Below are 15842 nucleotides of genomic sequence, written 5' to 3'. Positions count from 1 at the left end.
AACTCTGTTGCACTCCCTGCGCTGATAAGCCGCACAGTGGCTGTCTAATGGGAGATATACGATAACGTGTCTGGTGCTGAGCCAGCAAAGGTGGCAAATCACTGCTTTCAGATGAACTTTGCTTGAACTTTACTCATTATAATCTCATTATAATGCCAACACACACCTCCATCCCCAAAGTTACCCACCTCTGAGGTACAACCACTCCCCACTGAGTGTGCTCTCTAGATTTTCAATTGACTATACCTTTAAATGAAAGTGAGAGATTTTTTTTCACCAATCAATAACAAAAGTAAGTACATGTAGAGTCACTCCACCTAAATGTTACGGAAAAAAAAAAAAGGCGGGGGGAAAGAAAATGTTAAACTAAGGAGGAAAGAAGGAGAGAAGGGAAGATTCCATCATAACTTCTGGATTGGTCAACAGGCTGAACCCCTTTCCTCCTCTTGGGTCAGGGCATCGCCTGAGGTGCCCTCTCCCATCTTCTGGGGTGAGTGATGATTACACATTTGTACATCACAGCTGGCTAAAATTCTCATGCTGTAGTAGAGAATTTCCTGCTTTGTAAATGTTGCATTTGAATAAATCATGCTATTTGTGAACTTGACTACTTGTTTGGAAGGCAATCAGACCTACAGCTGACTGACTGCTCGAGAATCCAATACTTCCAGAGTCAGGCCTATAGCTGATCATACTATTTGCGAACTCGATTCGTTTCTTGGAAGGCGATCAGACCTGCAGTCAATAGATTGTTTGTGAATGAGATATTGCTGGAGTCCTGTCTCAGATGTTGACATCTGCACTGTTGGCCAGGCAGCAAGTTACCTTCTTTGAACTTACAGTTTAAAACAATCCAAATGGCCTGATCCCTAGGAATTTCTTATTCTCCTCAGTGACACTAAAGGAAGCCCAAAGTCCTTGTTCAAATGTACATATACATGTACTTATATCATAGATGTTTATAATGAGGGGTGAAGCCCATTCTACCTTCTCTTGGAAACTGTGGCTCTCTCCTTTGGGGTTCTAGCTCAGGAGCTCATATTTTTCCCAGAGGAAAAATGATGACCAGCTCATTTAATTGAAAACTTGATGTTCAGTCATCCATATCTCAGATAGTCACATAAGAAAGCTTTTATAGTCAAAGGAACAAAATCCAGATATTTTTTATGTTCAAGTCATTTGATCTAAATCATTCTAAAAGGAGTGCAAAGAATTTGATTCCACATCATGATAAAATAATAGTTGTAGTATGATTACTTACTGAATTAGAGGTACCACTAAATAGAATACATATGGAAAATTTACAGAAGTTTTCCCAAAGTAGAGAAAAGTTTCCTAAACTGTATTGGATCTTATTACTATTTTAATTTTGTGAAACACTACCAAGTATTCTTACCACCTCATTGAACAGACCTGTGTTAGAGGTGCAGCTACCACTGACTGTATAAATAGTATGCAACATTTACTTTCCTACAATAACTGTCAAATAAAACAAAAGTTTAGAGCTTTTATTACATTTCTTCAATTCCCTCATCTTTCAGCATTTGTCATTTGAATCTACTTTCTGTTTCATCTTTCTTGAAGAGTTCCTCTGGGGCCTCTTCCAGTGCCTTGCTGCTGCATATTATTCAAAGACTCCTCTGTTTTCCCTCCCTCCATCTTCTTAAGCTGTGCTGTCTTTGCTCTCCAGTCTCGTGATCCAGCCTAAGAGAGTTACTACACTGTGTTATGTGTGGCACATGACATGCCCGACCTTACTTGTTGGACACCAGGAAAATAAGTAATATGCAATAAAATGCAGAGTGTGAAAAAAGTAAGTGGGGTGAGATATACAGGATATATTTTTGAAAACTAGCGTTGAAAACTTTGACCAGAGTAAATGGCCATAATTCCATTGTCTTCAATTTACTGGTGTAACCTTGAGTAACCGCTTAGTGGCTTCTGCATTGGAAATAAATAAGTTGTGGTGATTTGCTTGAGGCAACAGCCTGTGAACAGCATTTCAATGGTGGGTATAAAGAACTCAATAGAGTACCACTGCCCCTTTCACCTTACTGTGCAGAAAACATTTTTGCTTTTCACATTGCATCTTGAATAACATCAGCCATGCTAAGTTTGTGTGAGTGTGATGACATGCATCACTCTCAGAGAATGAAAGGGAACATCAGGGGGCAGCCTAAATGGCAGTGTATTTACTGCAGCACTATTCAGATATTCACACCAACTAACGATCTGGCTTCTGAAGCTTCCTTTCATTCCAAGAAAGCAAAGCACCTCATCACGGAGGAGCAAACTGCTCGCAGTTGGTGCCATTCAAGATGCAATTTGCAAAAGCAGAAGTACCTTGGTAATGCTGAAAAAGTAGGACAGTGGTTTTCTAGCCAGTTCTCTTTCTGTGTCAGATTCAAGTGAATCACCAAAATACGGTAATATTTACTGCCAGTATGTAAACAACTGAAGAAGCAAAAACCTGAACAGCTACTGGTGGTTACACTGGAACTGTAATAATTCTTCTGTTAACATGTACACTGTGCCATAAAAGTCCAGGAGTGTGGTTATGGATACATGATTTTCTTGTTTCCTTAATTCATGTAGTTCCTTTTTTCTAGCAAGGAAGCCTCCTGCTCAAGAGAATGTATAAATCCAAAAAAGGCAGATCCCATTCAGATGAACATAGAGCAGCAGTGCAGAAAATAAACTTTGTTTTAGAAAAAGAGTGCTCTGGTAAGGTACATGAACAAGGGAAGTAATAGTGTTGGATTTACATGGATTTCTTTATCAGGAATTGAATTGATTTACAAGTCAAGGCTATAGAAGGGCTTACAGAAGTAACATTGTTCATTTTTGTACTATTAAAATTATATTTTTTATTTTTCAGCATGACTGAATTTCTTTTAGTTTATTTTCTGACCACACTTAAGTGTTATGGGCCTAGTTCATGGTGCAAAAGAGACTTTAAGCCAGACAAGGTAGCTCTTGTAAAGCAAGGGTGGCTACCCAACAGTGTTGCCCATCAGGAATTCTTCTGTCTCCAAAAACAGCTACATTTATAACACCCTAGCTTTGTGCTTCCTAAGCACACAATATATACATGGAAAAGTATACAGAAAGGTAGAGAACTGTAGTTGTGGTATGCCCATTTGTCAGCAATCCTCTCCTTTTCTGTTGTAGACCCTGAAGTAGCAGTAGCAAAGAGCTGCAGTCAACCCTGTTGTGACCTGTGCCAGGAAACACTTCCGAACTGCAGAAACACAAAAAGCCCTGAGGCAGGTGGCCCAGTGATGGCAGTTTTCTGCAGTGGACCTGCATTCGATGACATTGGGAAATCTGCTTTGACTGCCTCTTTGACCATATGGAACATCTGAATTAGATTGACACTCTCGCATGCCATCTCAGGGACCGCAAAGCCTGTGGTGTACATGGGATGGGAATGCGTGGTAGTGCAGCCCGCAGTCAATATCCTTTTGCAGACAAAGAGCTAGGAAGAGCTGTTGTTATCTCTTGACAATCCTGCTCTGGGGGAGATTTTCAAGGTAGGAGCTCTTGAGTACCTCCCAGGAGGAGCAGCCACCTACCACTGCCTGGACTCAGACCAAAATGAACAGCAAACTATTATCCTCTACAGGTACGGCCCCAAACAGAGTTTAGGCCAAGTGCCACATTTATTAACATATGGACATCTAAAAAGACTCCATAAGGCTCCAATACAACTTTTTCATGTAAATATATGCCTGCACATAGCAAAGACAGAGAAGTAGAAGAGAAGAAGGGAGCAAAACAAGCAGGTCCTGATCCACTACCAGGGGCTTTGACTCCACTCACCATGAAACTTAAGCACAGCTATCTCCTCACTTTACTCATATGAGAAAGTAAAACTCTCTCCACACACATACTCTTACACTCTGTCTTTTCTTAGTGCTCTCAGAGACTTCTGTCTTTAGTCAGTCATCCTTGCTGCAAATTTCTCTAAATTGTAATTGAATAACCTTACAGATCTTGGGAAAGTCCTTTTGTCACAAGAATTTCTGGGGATATATTTGATCAAACTGAAAGCTATTAAACCAATAAAGGACAGACTGAAAGTATGTCCTTTTTCATAGTAGAAATCTTGTATTATCAGCAACTATTCATAAGGAACCCACTAATGGGATGTCTGTTTCTACATGCTTGTGTTTTATTTCTGTGAAATAAGACTCTGAACCTATGAATGCTGTGATCTGTATGTAAGTATCACTGGGAATTTGGACCTTAGTCTGCACACTTGCAACTCTCAACCTTGGAGATTCCAAACATGTAGACACCATGCGAACTAATTTGCCAACATTAGTTTCATTTGTGCATTCTCTATGAGTGTGCATCCTATTATAAAAAGGAGAAATGGCATAGAAGGCATTGGAGAAATGCAGAAAGAGTCAAAGGCAGAGAGCTCATAGAAAGCAATTCAGAGCATAGTGTGTTAAGAGAAGCATTTCTTTACCGAAGGAAGTTGGTTGTACATCCTTCTAGTCAGAGATCTGCCCTCTGTTCCTGGCAATGGTTTCTTAGCAGCCAGGAGAAAGCCTAACCTGTAATGAATTTAAGGTTTGCACCCATTTAAACTATACTTAAATCTTTTCAAAGGCAAATTAACACACAGTTTAATCATTTTTATACCTCACCAACTCCAAAAGGAGTAATATTTTTCCCCCAATTTGAGAAATTAGTCACTTTTATATACCACAGGTAAGCTAGTGGTCTGTGTTGGAAACAGCAGATGCTACCACTTATCCACACAACTGCTCCTCTGGCACCTCTCCTACAATTGGCAGGCCCAGGCATAGGCATGAGTAGTGCAAGATATTGCCCAAAAGCTCATGTTCCTGGGCTCCTGGAGCCTGACCCACTACTCTCCTCCTCCATCATAATACTGCTTACCATCTTCAGCAAGACGGTTGGAGCTGGAGGGACTTGACAGCCTCATGGGATTGGCTATAGGAAGTCAATGGGTATTTTTTTTAGCAAGGTCATCTTGGGAGACGCCTTAAAGGCAGGTCTCTTCATCTTCTTTCAGTCTAAACATTAGCCCTCTTCCCCACACTGGGAACCTGAGCCTGGATATGCTTTCAAAAGGCATTTTAGAGACCCAAACAAACAATACAGTAAAAATTAGTTTCTGTCCTAACTTCTGTTCTTTATCAGTTGTAGATAGTAAGAAAAAGAGTGATTAAATACCATGTACTTATCTCTGCAGCCAAAATAATACACCACCATCTACACATAACCCATGCATTCACACTTTCAGGTATTAGTACAAACATGAAAGATGAAGATTTTCCAGGTTCCTTGTTGCCATATGTTCAAAGGATAAAAATCTAGACAGAATCTTGTTCTGTATAACACAAGCATTAATTGGAGTGAGACTAATTAGTCATGTACCTTTGGTGAGAAATGAGATCTCCTCCTCCTCTCTTTTTTAAAGTGATTTACAGTTCAATTTTAATGTCATTTAAAATATTTCTCTCTTTTTTAATCTGTTGTAGTAACTTAATGTAGATACCTCTGCAACAGAGAAGCTCTCTGCAAACTGACTATGATACATCAGGCTAAGCAATATCATTTTTCAATAAACTGTAGGAGTCATCAGTAAACTGAATATAATGCCCTGGTGTTGAGCTCCACTAATAAATTTGGACTATGGATTTTAATGTCAACAGTTGAAATAAGCTTTACTAAATTATACTGTAATTACTATTTCTCACTGGAAACTTTCCAGTCTCTGTCTTAAAAGGAGACTTATTAACATACCTCACAATTTGGTGTGCTCACCAAGAGCATGCTGAATTGCTACACAGTAATAAATGTATACATCATGGCTAGTTTTAGTAGATTAAAACTGCAGGAGTGTGTATAAGCCATATATATTTGGGTCAAAGAAAATTGCTATAAAGTTTATTAAATTCTGCTAGACCATCCAAGCTTATGTAAAAAAATAATTTACTCTTTCCAGCAGCTGAAATTTGATGAATGGTACTCACTACACATGGTATTGATAGGACCAGTATAGCCCCATATGCTGCAAGTATAAAACATTCTTTATGTATATAGTCTGCCTTGCTTGAGGAGATGACTTAAATGAACAAGCTGAACCTTCTAAAAACATTTCCTAAGTATATATGACAGTTCTCCCTTAGATCTTGCTGGAATTCAGTAGACATTAAAGTAACCAGAAGTCTATAGGTCCATCTATTTTATGAGTTAATGGTATGAAAAATTCAACAGAAAGAGTTTAACAAAAGCTTCATGAAGAAGTTCAAGTCTCTTGAGGCTTATGCTGAACAATTCTATTTTTCATGGCATGGTTCAGTAAACTGCACTAGCTCCATGCATTTTTAGTGCACTATGAGATATTTAGAAATCAAAATGGAGCATCATTATTTTAGGCAACAGTGTGACAGAATTTTGTCAGCAAAGACTTTCTAATATCCAAATATATCCTAAGAACATTAGCCTGAACGCTGATTTTCTTCTGAGGGATTCACTTTCTCTTAACAAGTCACTCAGAGGTCATAATTCTCTTGAGAACAAGGTTTTCTTACATATATTTATTCATATGTAGCAAAAAATGAGGTTTTTCTCAAACTGCACCTTTTTAGGATTATTTGTCTAGATTTTGTATAAAAGTAAGATTTTCCTTGCATACAATCTTATGTAATTGATTTTAAAAAATACATACAAGATGAAATATTCACACATTAAAATATTTTTAAATAAAAAATATTTTATACTGTACAATGGCACCCTTGTGCATGTAATATGTTACTAAAGATTAGTAATAGTGACTTCATGCATGGCAGTTTTTTCCATGATTTTCTGTAATCACTGGAATACTCCACTTACATACTTAGGGATACACTGCAATTTTGAGCTTGCCCAGGAAGCATGATTTCAGTGGAAATATGGTAATCTGCAATAGATCTGGATCTATCTCATGAATATCTTCAAAGTAGTATAAAATAGCAATTAATTCATCAGCAATGATCTAGCTGCTATTGAGCCGCTCTAAAATATTTGTAGAGGTTGTGTAGAAGTATGAGTTTGTATCCTAAATTATTTCACAAGTGAAATGAGTCTCTTATATAGAGCCTCATGACAAAATGCAAGAGAAGTAGAGATATAACTGAACACCAGGAGTGCTTTATTTCTGCTACTGGAACTAACTTTGGCTCCGTTCATTCCCAGAAGTAAATCAGTAAATTTTCGGAGTCTCATTTCCCCATTTTGGGATAATAGGCAATAAAGAACATCTTGTACACTTTGCAGGAAACTTGCAGTTGCCTCCTGTTTTGCTTTGCACACTCCATAGCCAGGCCAGAGTTTCAGTACACGGTGGTCACCTGGGAGAGAAGCTTTAGAGATCTTCCCATTGCTGGGTCAAAAACATAGAGTCACAGGCAAAAAGAGAGAGCCTGGTACTATTTACAGCTGAAACACTCCACTGCATTAAGAGAGAGCTCCTGCCAACCACCCTGCCCCATCTCCTTTCACACACTCGGTCTTCCCGTCATATGTCCTGTGACTCAAATCCCCTCCCTACATTCTCTATCAAGTGACTTTCCTAACAGGAAGAATATTTCCCTGGAGTAATGCTGAGGGGAGGGAGGGAAAGGGAAGTTGTTGTCGATATTCATCCAAACTCAGAAGACCATTAAGTGCTAAGTGGAGTCAAAAGTGCTGTTGTACACCAGATCCTGAACCTTTGGTCATTCTTTTCATCTCTCCTCCTTTAATGCCTTTCTTGCTGGAAAGGGTTAAATAAAAGGCACATTCAACTTCAAACATTTATTTCTAAGAAAAAGAAAACCAACAAAGAGAAAAAAAAAGACCATTTAAATGTTGAAAGAAGGAACAGAATGAGGAAAAAGACTTTGGGCATGGATAGAAAAACAACTTGAAAAAGCCAGCTCATGAGTTGCTGGGAAGAAAGCTTTGCATGACTAGCCATTTACCTGAAAATGCAAATTACACTGAGGTCCAAACACAGCAGATAATTAATGATGAGATAATTACACTCTAAAGAGTTTTGTTTATGGCTTTTAGGTGTAAAAGTCCCATGAATGCAAAGAATTTGCTAAAATCAAGTAAGAAGCTAAAAGTGAAGCAACACATGACATGCTATTCTTTTTCTACAATCTCAAGCAGTGCATGCTATATTTATGCATTTTTATCATAGAGAGTGTACTGCTGTGGAAATTTCTATCTTTAATCTCTCTTTTACAAATTCCATTAGCTGTAATGCAAGTGCATATAAGTTTGTTTTTTTTTTTCCTTCATAGTCCACTGCATACTATAGAAACTGGCAACAAAACCATTTTTTTCCACAGGTAAAAATGCACACACTATTTCTGCACAGTGATCCAGTAAAGTAATTTCTCTAGGAACTTTAAAACATTAGCCTTTTAAGTGAATATTGCATACTAGAGGGCCATATCCAGACTAATTCCTGCCTGGTGCTGTTGGAAGTTCAGGGCTTAAGGTGCCATTCACAGACAGGCAGAACTAGATTTATGATTTAATTTACACATAATAATTTTAAGAAAGGATAAACAAATTCTCATAGGTACCTGACAGTCTCAGAACTCATCAGGTGCTTTTTAAATGTTAGCTGAGAGACCCAATGAAGCAAACCAGAAGGCTGTGGTCAAGTAGGCAGATTCAGAGAAAATGTTACACTTGAGTGGTCCAACTAATACAACAGAAGCTTAAAGCATTAGAGATGAAAAGAAGCATAGTTTGAAAGACTGTGATTGGTAACAGAAATCAAGCAACTTCAATTAGACTTGCCCCCACGGAGATGTCTGAAGCTGCAATATGAGTACAAATTGCATGGCACTCAGAAAATACTGAAATACTTTCAGAACCACAAAATCTGCTTTGAACAGACAATAGGCCTACTAGCACATCAAGTGGAACAAATTAAAACTGTCAACATCACAGCAACTGTCTTAAATTGGTAACTTAGCATGACCCTAAAGCGGAATAGAAATTAGATGTTCTGATAATGTTCAGAAAACTGAAGGCAATGATCAGCAGCAAACTGCCTTCGCAAATGGTGCAGTTACAATATGCAGAAGCCTTTTAGAAAGTGTGGCTAACCTGCACAAAATATAGCTTTAGAAAGTTTTATAGTTTATGCAATAAACTCCAAGAAAGTAATCATCCAAGGAAAAATAGTCATTATAAGTGAATAAATATCGAGTGAATGATTTACAAATAGTCTTCTAAATGATAGGTCTTGGTGACTGTGAAAATTTTAGCCAATATTTTAAAAAATGTTATGAAATCAATATTTAACCTTTATGATATTGCAATACATAATCAGTAACAGTTTGAAGGGTCTAGTAACAGTCACTGCTGCTAAGAAGACCTAGTGCTGTTGTCTGGGAAAAAAACAACCTGTGTGTATTTGTAAATTAAAAAAAAAAAACCTGTCCCAGGCACATTTCTTGCTCCCGTAGTGTGTTCCCATTACGGCATAGCAACCAGCCATAATCAGAAAAATATAACATCCCAGAAGAATTAAGAAATCCAAATGCTTAACAATGCAGTGCCTGTCCTACAGACATCCAGATGTGGGACAGGTAGATCCATAAAATAGGGCATATCCAGTATAGGGCAGTCTAAAGTAGAGTCCTAAAGAGCAGATTTGCATCAGTGCACCAGCACTATCAGCCAACACCCAAATCTATCTGGAATTCACAGCCTGGAAATCTCTTACACCCTTTTCCATTCCCTCCTCTCCCCCAAAAGCAGGAAATACTGGTTTCTTTCAAGATATTGCTCTATAAGGTGGTCAGAGGACTGCCCTGCTTCAGTGGTCTCAATGACCAAGTCTCACGTCCCTGCAGACACAAGCTCCAGATAAGCAGACAAGAGGAAACTTCAGAGAGTTGAAAGTTTGTCCCAGGGCCTCCCGCAGCTCCTTACAAGTTAGGAAATCTAAATGGTAAGGATTTGACAGAAGAGTCTGAGGATCACAATTTTGGTGTTAGGTGTTCCCATTCACTCTAAATCCCATATCAGGCTCCATGGCCTTTTGCTAATCTTTGAAGAAACAACTTTAGGACAGCCAGCCAAAGCCTTCCCATTCATACAAAGACAAGGAAAATAAAGCATGGGGTTTCACTTAATACTGTCCAGATAAATATAATAATATGGTATTAAACTGCATTGACACACTTGACTGGTTGCTTGCTAACTGGCCTGGAATGTATTGGAACTGCAGTGTGTGACCTTTTGGGGGTGAAAGTTATTCCATGGTATTGACATTTACCCAAGCTTTGGGAGTTTCTGTCTCCTAAGCTCACTGACTGTTTTATGGGACCTTCTGGCATATCCCATGAAATGAAAAGGAAAATATAAAAAAAAAAAGAAAAAAAAGAGGGGAGAGCAGTGACAGAAGGGCTTCAGCAGTCTAGGTTACTGGGGTAAGAAGAGGAGAATGTAAGAAATATAGATACAGCTTTCTGGGGCCTGAATATTATCCCCAGGGAGTTTGGCAGCTCACCAAAACCCTATTAACTTTACCACTGTGTCTTAAGCTGCATGGATTTTATTGCACAACTGAACAGTGGCTGTTCCCTGCTAGGTCTGTCCTATTTTTACATGATTCAGTTGATACCTCTGAACTTCTGTTTGTTGGTGTCCCCAGCTGCAGATGTTGCTGCCCGTTCTTTCACTAGATTAACTTCTACTGGTTTGTCTGTGACAATTATCTGTAGATGATAAAAACTGAACTTAAGATCTTGAAATATATTCAGAAAACTGAAAAATATATAAGGTTCTGACCGAAAGTCTCTGCAATATAACAGATAATGCTTATCGCCAAAATGCAGGCAGCAGAGCAGGCAGGCAGCTTTAACATGAACTAATATGATGACACTGTGAAAACTATAGAGAGGATGCTGTTGTACTGACGGATAATTTTGTTAATAACACTGCTTTTCAGATACCATTTTTTCCCAGTCTTTTGATACCTCTAAAAGTGTTTTCTTGGATCTAGGCTTTACGATTAAGACAAAATTAGTGTCCACACTACTAAGATAAAATAGAAAATAGAAGAAAAACAAATGCAAATCAAGGATAAGTACATTGGCTTAGCTTGTCCTTTGCATTCAAGACAATTTACAGCATTTTACTGAATTAAAAAGGCCCTAAATCTGAGCCAGCACCACAGGAAGGATTACTCAGGATAAGACAATGTTTTGTAGGGGTAGAAAAAAATGCAGCAGTTCCTATGGCACCTTCTACCAGTGTGAAAAAGGAGAGAGTAAAGGATCCTGGCAAGGACTCAGCATCACACTGGCATTACAGCATAGCTGCCACAGCCATTCAGGACCACTTAGAGCAGCCATTAGAGCGGTGTAACTTATGCTGTGGGCCTGGTCCGATACACAGCTGGCCCAGGGTCATGGCAACGGTGTCCAAAGTAATTTAAAGCATCTGTGCACCTCCCCCAAGTTACACAGCATGACTTATGGCTGCAGTGAGGTCGGTGCATCATTAACTTTAGAGCCATTTAACTTATGTTTGCATTATGAGTGCTGCCTGCTGGCATCCTGCATGTTTCCCTGTCTGCTCCCAGGCTTCCATGACAAACCAGAAAACTCAACGCAATGATAAGTTAGTAGATCAGATGAGTTCCATGAGAATTTAGAGGATAGCAGTTCAGCCTCCAATATCTGACCAGATAATCACTTTCATGGTCACTTGCCAGTGGCAACAGCTATGATGTTTGGATGGTGCCTCATTAGCATTCCCAGGACACTGCAGTCTGCAAAGCCACTGCCCTGCTTTGATTCGTAAGCACTGCAACACCATACGCAGGCTCCACATGGTCAAATATTCATTAACACGTAATTTAGGCACCAATGCAAGTGATCTGCTTTTCAGTATTACTGATGTGTATCTTTGGCATGGTGAGAATATTTCTTCTAATTTTCTAATACGGAATTAATTCCGCTTCTTCCTTTTTATCTTCACTTTTAATCTAATATTTGTTACCTGATATTATTCAGGTTTGTTTATTATTGTTATTTGGGACATTTGTTTCAGGTAGTTGTAGGTGATCTTTTCAGATGTTGGTAACTTTTATACTTGCAAATATTATTTAAACTGTATCATTTATGGATCTTTCTAGGTCTAGTTATCACCTAAAGCCTATTTTTCCACTCTGAACAATAAACATTAAAGGTCACTAAACTCCTGCTTTAACATCAGTTGCATTCAGGCTAATCCTCAATTCTACAGAGGAGTGGTAGATAAATTTTCATTCACAAAGGATGAAAAATAAAGCTCTCTTTTCAGAAGCAGAGATATTTTATGACAATTATGCTAATAAGCAAACAAAAATTGCTTTACAGCAGCACAAGAAAATGCTGCAACAATGGAAAGGACAGCATACTTGGTTAGATAAAGAAGCTTATTTATGAATTTATGGCTAAAGATAAGAGCCTCTCATTAAACCTGTACATCATATTATTCCTTGGCCTGTGTGTTTGAGTAAATGCACTACTCTGTAAATATGAACAAGGTTTCTTGCACAGATAAGCACATTGTTGGGCCTGAAAATCAGACAGGCCCATGAAGGACAGCTTTGGGTTTAAGTTTTCAGGATTTTTTTTTTTCTGATAGATCTTAGTTCTGAGACAGTTTTGATTTAATTGTGGGCTTCATGTGGCCCATCAGAAAAAAGTAATACAATATGTGACAGGCTTCCACCATCTCTCTGTCTTCAGGCAGCTCAGTAGTAACTAATGAGTGGGATTTAGGTCTAACAAACTCATTGCATTACTGTCATGCAAGAGAGAAGGTTCACAAAAAAATGGTGTCAAGGAGCAGGTTAATGCTGCAGCAAAGGGAATTCCTGTGGCCTGAGAAGAATCCTCCACACTCTGTGATGCCTCCAAGGAGATAGACACTGGAGCAGCCAGCGATCGTAGTTGCTCCAGTAACAGCACTCTAGATACTGACCTGGGGAATCCACACTTATGTGTAATGTGGTTGGACCAAACAGAATAAGCCCAAATAAACTTGATTTTTTTTCCTTTTCCTTTTTTTTTTTTTTTCTGAAGCTAACAACAAGTGATATATCCTATTTTATTTGCTACCTTCTCATTTTTTCTTACCTTTTCTAGTTCATGTTCTCAGACTTTTCTCCACTACCAAAAAAAGTGAGAAATGTATTCTTATATCTTAAATTAAAATGGAGATGCTCACTTCTGCCTAGAACTTGGACTCCAAGTTATGAGATGGTGCAATAATTTCACCATGGTGGAAATGGTGCAAAAAATGATGCACCAAATGGTGCACCAAAAAAATGGTGCCAAAAAAAATTTAAGCCCTTACCAAATAACATCTCATTTAATGATCTGTTTTTTATTTGTACAACTTCTAGCATCATTCAGCCATGATATTTACCAGAAATTTTGATGCTATTGTAATAAAAAGAATGAGCAGTTATATTTTTAGTGTGATTGTTGGACTTTCTTTTCCGCTCTACCGTAAACACAGCTTGGAAAATAAACCATCCTAGTACTGAAATGCAAAACATTTAAATGAGGCAGACTACTGTAAACCCTCTCTTATTTGCATCAGCCTTTTTCATTACCAGGGGAGTGCAATATCAAATTAGTTTAGCTTCTTGACTCACCAGAGAACACAAAGAGCTCTCAAATTATGATTCTCCTGCAAGAATATTTTAGTGTCAGAATTAAATGTGAACTACCATTTGATTGATTAGCAGAATTAGCACAGATGAATAAAGCCCTTGAGAGCCAAACCTTCTGAATGCCCAAGAACATGTCACTTAGCATGACCCCACTTATTTCACCAGCATTGTAAATCTATGACTCAAAATTTCAGCCTGATGTTTTATAAGGTGTTGTACTCAACTCGTAATGGTTAATGATACCCATTTGTTGATCTAAATAAGGTGAATCCAGGCATATATCTATGACACTGAGAGAACTGTCACAGAAAGATTAAGTCAGATTTTACCTTTCAGTTACTTCTCATTTTTGGGTAGTTTTATGCGCTTTGTAATGACAAAGCCACTGAATTCGTTTGTTCAGGACTTTGTCTCTAGATCCGTGAGCCACAAATGTTTCACTTAATGCCTCAATATTTTATGTCACTACTGCAATTGCTCTATAGATTTTTGTGGCAGGAAGAAAATAACTCTCCAGCCTGACCTTCTCCAAAATACAAACTAAGTTGCCCAGAAATTCTTAAGAAACTTGTGATTTCACCAAATTGTAACTGTTCAAAAAGACCTTCTGTCTCAATTGCTATTGAAAGCTACGCACCATTTCTTAGCTGATTCTCACTATTGAAAATGAGCATCTTTTTCCAATTTGAATTCTGATAGCCTCAAGTCGTGCCATTTCCTGCTAATACCTGTTTTGGGATGTTTAGCAGTTGGTCAGTTTCAAGGAACAGAAAGAAGGCTGGATTTGTAAGCTTTCTTTCTGTAAGTACGAGGTTGAGCAGAGCACCTCTCTTCCTTGGCTCCTGAATCACCTGTGTGCTCATTGCAACCTCCAATTAGTGCTACTTTGCTAGCTTTCTAGTTTCAAACTTCCCTCTCTTTCTCAGACCCTACCTGATTTCATATGCATGCTCAGATCTGCTCTCTGGTCCTGCTCTCCTGTGCTATTAGCCACCACCTGATCTTTCCGCAGTCTCTCTTCCCCTCCCTGCGCTCAACATGAGGGGACTTACTGGAGTCCCAGGGTCTTCACAGCCCTCTAATCCCTTATCAGAGCCAGTATGTGCCAGCCTTTTCTTTTCTCTCCCTTCATTCTTCTTCTCCCAGCACCCGCTCTCAGGAAGAGAGATGTTCCATATTGCAACATCTATTTAGGAGTGAAACAGATATTGCCTACAGCAACCGAAAGGAGTCATCAAAAGGGCAACCTTCTTGATGGTTGGAGCTTGACCAGTCAAACAGAATCATCAGAGGATTTTACCTCTGGAAATATCTATTTGTGTGCAAACTACTTTTAATCACCTTTCTTTTAGATAGATTTTCAAGAAGATAGCAAGAGGCAAAAAAAAAAAAAAAAAAAAAAAAAAAGAAACCCTTTTACCACTCTTCTTCATTCAATCTCCTTAGGCCAAATTGCAAGACCTCACCAATATGTTTGAAGGTTGAAAAGAATTTCTGAAGTGTTTTTGTTTTCATATGTGAGAAATAAACATGTTTTGTCGATATGCTTTTTATACACATTTATACACACACACATATATATATATATATAAATATATATAAATATATACACATATATATGTGTATATATATAAATATAAATATAAATATAAATATAAATATAAATATAAATATAAATATAAATATAAATATAAATATATGTGTGTGCATATATATATATATATAAATATATATATATAAATATATATATAAATGTGTGAATGTGTATGTATATAGAATGCATGGTATAATTCCCTTGACTTCTATCTTACATACAATTTATATGTTTTCAAAGAAATTCCCATTTTCCTCACCAAGTAAAATGAAATAAATAATAATAGAAAAACATCCTGAGGCAGAGACCTGTCATAGATAAACTCAATCCAAAAGTTAACAGTTTGTCAAATTTATGAAAGAATCACAGAATGTTTGAGACTGGGAGTTCCAACCCCACTGCTCAAGGAGGGCCATTTTGGGCATGCTGTCCAGAAGGATGTCCAGATGACTTTTGAATATCTCCAAGGATGGAGCATACATAATCTCTCTAGCCAGCGTGTGGAGTGCTTAGCCACCCTCTCAGTGAAGATTTTCTTCATGT

The sequence above is a fragment of the Tinamus guttatus genome, unplaced genomic scaffold (assembly GCF_059628265.1).
Source record: "Tinamus guttatus ecotype Peru unplaced genomic scaffold, ASM5962826v1 Tinamus_guttatus_pri_ptg000383l, whole genome shotgun sequence".
NCBI classification, from domain to species: domain Eukaryota; kingdom Metazoa; phylum Chordata; class Aves; order Tinamiformes; family Tinamidae; genus Tinamus; species Tinamus guttatus.
The sequence above is the reverse complement of the archived record's forward strand: the minus strand, read 5'-3'. Positions refer to the sequence as shown.